Source organism: Gallus gallus, chromosome 2 (assembly GCF_016699485.2).
Source record: "Gallus gallus isolate bGalGal1 chromosome 2, bGalGal1.mat.broiler.GRCg7b, whole genome shotgun sequence".
Lineage (NCBI taxonomy): Eukaryota > Metazoa > Chordata > Aves > Galliformes > Phasianidae > Gallus > Gallus gallus.
The window spans coordinates 106,001,832-106,008,242 of record NC_052533.1 but is presented as its reverse complement, the minus strand read 5'-3'; the positions used below and the strand labels follow the sequence as shown (position 1 = coordinate 106,008,242).

The 6,411-nt window shown below is 42.0% G+C and overlaps 1 long non-coding RNA gene across 1 annotated transcript; it reads left to right on the top strand.

The window, feature by feature from the left end:
* The first annotated feature begins 126 nt into the window (after positions 1–126).
* LOC124417723 lies at positions 127–5,484 on the top strand. Its single transcript, XR_006937296.1, has 2 exons — positions 127–545; positions 631–5,484. It is a non-coding gene; the product is annotated as an uncharacterized LOC124417723 (long non-coding RNA).
* The last annotated feature ends 927 nt before the right edge of the window (positions 5,485–6,411 follow it).

Below are 6,411 nucleotides of genomic sequence, written 5' to 3'. Positions count from 1 at the left end.
GCCACCGCCCCCTTTCTCTTTTCCTGGTCCCGTGGGCGTACCCGCGGTGGAGGGACACGGCGGGGCGGGTGTCTGTCTTCCGGGCGCGCTACCGCGTTGGGTTTCTGACCGTAGCGGCCCCGAGAAGCCTCAGCCCCGCCCCGCTTGGCGCCGGCCGACCAAGAAGAGCTTCGTCCCGCCGAGCCTGGCCGCGAGCGGGCGCCGCTGCGCGTGCCGCCGGGTCGGAGGCCGCGACCTCTGTGGCGGCGGGTGGGCGAGCTCGGATATGGGCCTGTTCCTGTGGCAGCGCGCTGCACCCGCGCCTTGTCCCGCTCTGCTCTTAGAGCTTCTCGGCCCCCAAAAGTTTCTAGAGTTAAGAGAATCCGTATCTGGGAAAGTTCTTGACGTTCAGATGCCCGCTTGGGGCCTTGCAAGTGCTGCTGGCAATCCTGCCCTACTGTATGTCCCTGTCCCCCTATCGTGCCCATGTTGAGTATGCTGCAAATGCGGATGTGGAAACAGCTACGAAATGCTGGTCCCCAAAGTGGCTAGGGGAAGTGCTACAGGTTAGCAAGTGGGTCTAGTACAGACACTCAGAGAGGTAACAAATCTATGGCCAACCCAGCTGAGCCATTGGCACCTTTCTTTCAGGTAGTAGTAGCAGAGGGACAGACTGACGCTTGCTGACAGTATGAAATCAGAGGAAAGTGTTTGCAGGCACCTTCTGCATAAATGGTGAAGGCATTTCTGCACTCTTCTTGATGATAAAGTAGTGGTTCAAACATGGAGGTATTCACAAAGCATTAAAGGCATGTTATATAAGCTGTTATAATGTTCAGGAGTTTTGATTATTAACTAAATGAACATTTTCTGCTACCCTTTCTAGAACTAATAAATTTAGGACTTCATTCTGGGAAACTTAAGTTGGGTGTACAGTACAGGAGAAATATAAACCTGCTGGAGGAGGAGGGCCGCACACATGATCCAGGGGGTGGAACACCTCTCCTATGAGGGCAGGCTGAGGGAACTGGGGCTGTTCAACCTGGAGAACTGGAGACTCCAGGGAGACCTCATAGCAGCCTTCTAAAGGGGGACTATAAGAAGGAAGGAAACAGACTTGTTAGCAAGGTCTGTTGTGATAAGACAAGGGGAAATGGGTTCAAACTAAAACAGGAGATTTAGACTGGCTATAAGGAAAAGGTGTTTTACAGTTAGAACAGTGAAACGCTGGTACAGGTTGCCCAGACGGGTGGATGCCCCGTCCCTGGAGACATTCAAAGTCAGGCTGGACAGAGCACTGAACAACCTGCTGTAGCTGTAGGTGTACCTGTCCATTGCAGGGGAGTTGGACCAGGTGACCTTTAGGGTCCTTTCCAGCTCAGATTATTCTGTGGTGTACATTAGGCAGCTGCTGCAGCATAGCATACTGAGAAGGCTGACTCTCTGTGGCACCTCTGCCTAATGGAAGTGTAAACCTACACAAAACAAAACATATGTGTGTGCATGTCATTCTGCTGTAGGACATCACTGGTGAACATACTGCATAGTACGGAGGTGGCTGTGCCAGCAATATCAGCTGCAGAGGGGGGTTCAGAGGATGGCTTATGGGACGCCTTGCACAGGCAGCTCAGGAATGCATCTGACCTCTCACTGTGGTCAGCAGCATTTATGTGTGTAGTTTTAGTGCTATTAGTAATATTTTGTTAAAAATTTCTGCCTACTGAATCATACTGACAAAAAAGTTTAACAGTAATCCAGCAGCATGGCTGTGCACTTTTCTTCCAGAATAAGGAATTGTAAGGAGACCACTACAGTGATGTAGTTATGCCAACAAATCTCTCCAGGTAGAGAAGAATTTGGGCTTGTTTAGCCCATCTAGCACTGACCACCTCAAATGTAACTCTTGGCAGATGAACAACAAACAAAATGCTGGCAATACTTTTAAAAGAAACCAATTCATAGAGACTGTGTTTGTTTCAAAATATATTCATTTGTGGAAATTATATTGGTTCATAATAAAACTAAGATTCAGGTCGGTCCTGGTCTCTCATCCTGTATTAAAAATATGCGCCATGGGCTGAAGATAAATCGTTCCTTCGCTTCCATGTTTCTTTTCTCCTTGGGACTGCAACTGTCTATACCACAAGCAGATGTCTAGAGGAGATCGCTAGGTAGGAAACTCTCTCTGTAGCCTGAAATTATATTTTCAGGGAAGAGAAAATACAAAACATTAAGCCTTGTGGTTCAATTAGGCCTTCAGCATCCAGGATTTCAAAACTATTTAGGCTTTAGCCATCCCTCAGGGCTGCTGCTTGTATCTGCCAGGGATCAGCAGCAAGGCAATGCCCCCACTATCTGGTCCCACGCTTTGGAGGGAAAAGAGAGAAGACGAAATGAAGCTAAAGCTCAGGTCTCACTTTAGATGAGGATGGAAGATGAACTCTTCTGTGATACTGTGAAGGATGGTGGCTCTGCTTTCTTATTCAGGATCTCAGTTATGACTGGCTAAAAATGCTGCTGTCCTTCCAAGCAAAAGCTAAGACCCAAATAAAGCTAAAGACTGTCCCAAATACTTCATTTTTAGATCATACCAAGGCAAGATTTGAAGGCCTTTGTGTTCTAGTAGTCGTGAAGTTCACCCATTCATATAAGCAATTTAAGAGTAAAGTCATCTGGGCTGGGATATTTACTGCACGCTTCAGCTCAGGAGAAAGTCCAGTGCCAACTGCAAAACTTCTTGTGCATAGGACTCACGGGAGAGGACAGAGCTGGGAAGCTGAGTCACTGAGGTAAGGTGTATTTTTGTACCTGGGGCTCTGCTGGCACCTGAGCTAACTGCTCTCCTGTACTCATTACTGCTCTGTTGGAGGTTGCTATGAGTTAGCTGAGCTGTTCATCATCTGGCAAAGAACTGCTGCTTGAAGTAATTAACTGGCCTTGTCTGAAATGAAGTAGGAAGCCAGGCCTGTAGATCTGAGAAGGCATGAGGGGTAGCAGTACCCCCTGTTGGGGTATGTAAGTTGGTAGCAGTAATCCCTTCAACAGTGCAAGCACAACCAGAAGATACCCAACCACACCTTGAGTGATAAAGAGTCTGCAGAATACTTCTTTATATCTGTGTGCATCGATTAGGACTATACACTCCCATATAGCCAACTTCAGGTTTGCCTTATCAATGCCATGAAACTACATTACAAGAAGAGCTACAGAGGCCTCAGTTTAGACACTACAGGACTGGGAGGGATATAGCACAGCTTTCAGCTTCAGCATTCAAGACTTAAATGCAGACACAGGCTTCCAAGTCTTTTCAGTCTTCCTGTGGCACTGCAGTCAAGCATGTCATCATGCCTCGGTTCCTTAGTCTGTAAAAGGGGAGCAGTTTTTAAGCACCACATAAGGACGTGGTGAAGGTAAATTAATTACTGCAGGTAAAGAGGGTTGCATTCTCTGAAGGCAGGTGTTAAACAAAAGTAAAGATTTATTACTCAAAGAAGATGATAGGTCCATTTGAACTTAGTTCAGGAGACTGCAGTATTTATGGATTAGTAGCTTTGGCAGGGGGAGAGATTGGGCTGGTGACCTCAGAGAAGTAAAGTATGGGAAGATGTGTGTGAAGGCATTCATGCTGGAGCTAACATTATTGTAAATCTTGATCCTTTAATAAAGCTGTGACCTTGGAGTTGACAACTGTTATGCCATGGAGCAATATATAGCACGGCACCAACATGGTAAATCTTAGGTAGTTTTTGGCATTGACATCGACAACATGTAAAAAGAAACCAGGCAGTTGAACATCATGAAACACATTTATTTGACGGAAAGCATTTTAAATCAAACATTTTAGATGAAATCAATGGCCCTGCCAACTTTTTATTCCTCATGATGAAAAGTGTTTGTGAAATGAAATCTCAAAGGTGAAAACTTGTAGAATTGCTCATCAAATTTTTCTATGGGCAACTGTCGCTGAAAAAGTATATTTTAGATCATTTTTGCACAGCTGTTGTACAACTTCCTATAACTACTTTTTGTACAACAGCTGCTTTGTACAACTATTATTTTGATGGCTTTCCTGACTGCTGCTGATGCAAGAAGAGTGCATCTCCTCTTCGGTGTGCAATGGGCAGCTACCTGGAGTTCTGCTGGAGCCATTGGAGACACATAGGCATAAGAGGAAAGAGAAAACTGTATAGCTACACAGTGATCAGGAGGTGCCATGTGGGAGGGGATGGACATTCTTTGCTTTTGCCAGGTGTATCTGTACTACCTACAGAGAATACTTGCAGGCACTGACAGAACTAAAAAGAACTCTCCATCAGTGCTAACTTAATTCCTATATACAAAAAGTTCTCAGTGTTTATTTCTTTATTTATTTTTAGGTGTGCAGGAAACCAGAAGTCCAATAATTTGGATCAGTTTATTTGGTTGCTTTGCTTCTAGGACAAAAATTTGTTTAATTACTCAAATGTTCCCACAAATAAATAGAAAAAAATAGCAAGTGAATATTATTTCACTTTTTGCTTTTTTTTTTTTTTTTTAAGATGTATTTCACTTACAAACCTCACTAACTCTGAGCCCCATCTTGCATACACTGTAAATGGAAACTCATGCTTTCTTACGGGGTCAATAATACTGCTCTTGCCAGCAGGTAGCATGCCTGATACTGCTTTTCCTTTTTTTCTTTTGTTCCAATTTGTTAGTGCTTTGTCACCTGCCTTTGGCACTACATTTTCATTATGGATATTCAAAAGGCCAGCATGCTCCTGGAATGGAGCTGCAATCTAATGGGAGAGGATGCTATAAAAACCATTTATTTATTTGTATACTGGTTTATCAGAGTTCATGACCTTTGTTTTTTGTAAAGAAACTGACAATATTTGCTTTTATCCTTACAGAAAAAAATATGGGAGATTTAAATTAAATTTCAATTTAATTTAAAAGTTGCTTTAAAACTAGAACAATGCTTAAGGAAAAAAAAAGTCTAATCAGGTTGTCAACACCCCATTTTATTGTCCATATTTGCCTACAGACCACATACTTCTGCTGTTATTCAGTACTCCTTATGTCCTGCTTACAGGATTCACGTGCACATACTTTGAGAATTACCTGTCTGGAACTTTTACAATAATAACTTCTGCAATGATGTTTATGCCTCCAAAAGAAAAGAAAAGGGTATTTTATTGAATATTAAGATACTAATTAATGTGTTAATAGATTTTACTTTGATTACTCGAGCTACTGGGCAACAAAATACTGTTTAACAAAGTTTACTGTTTAACTTTCTACTCCTTAGGAGTAAACACTGCAGCACAGAACAAGATAAATCATTATGCAACATAAAGTAAATGAGAATGTCAAATGCAGAAGCATTAATTAACTGATTATGCAAAAAACAAGCAACGTTAATGCTATTTATTAAAGAGTCCAATTTGTTGATGGATGGTATATTACTGTGTATATAAATAAATATTAATGAGTCAATAAAGTGCTATTGTATATAGTTCTGTTTCCATTCTGTGCATGAGTTACAAATTCAAATTACGAAGATGATTCACCTCTGCTCTCCAATCAAACCCTATTTTCTTAGTGCTTTTCCACTTTATAATATATATATACACACATATATTGAACATAAATATAGGGATTATGCTAATCCCAGCTATGAATTTGTGTCTGCCCACATCCCAGGTATTGTTGGCCTATGTATATTTTAAGGTTAATATATTCACTTGGACTCGCTAACAAGAGATTGGACTTGCAAATGCTGCTTTGTTTTTATTGCAAATATTTTGAATAGAATCTGTTCATCATCCAAACTATTTGCTTATTCCCTTGTTTATCATCCATTTGTTTATCATCCTAATAATAAATTAATAACAAATAACCCATATACCTGTTGAGATCTGATTCTACACACTCAGTGGGCCTTAACTGTACAGAGGATCAAAGTAGGACCTTTCAGCCTTTATAGACATTCAGAATTAAGCCACCTATGTAAAGTTATCTTAACGTATGAAAGAAAACAAACAAAACAACAACTAGGAAAACATACACATACACTCAAAAAAAAAGAAACCCAACAAATCTACGAAACACTCCTGTATGAGGCTGCATGTATAAGCAGTTCTCAAATTATAACAGGTATGGGAACTATTGAGTCATGGCCTGAACCACTGATTGATCACCCGAGACAAGGACTGGGTCAGCCATGGGAGCTCAGGTGAAGGCAATTCACCTGTGTGACTGAAGGGGGTGGAGCCAGGCTAGACCCCATTTAAGGCTGACTACCACTGGGGAAGGATCTCTTTCTGGAGATCCCTCTTTTTTGGAGTTTTTCCACTGTGAACCTAGATCCTCAGATACAGGTGAGCATTTCTTCTTTGATCATCTCTTTTTCACCACAGTAATCTTTCCAACTATAACACCTGTAAAGTA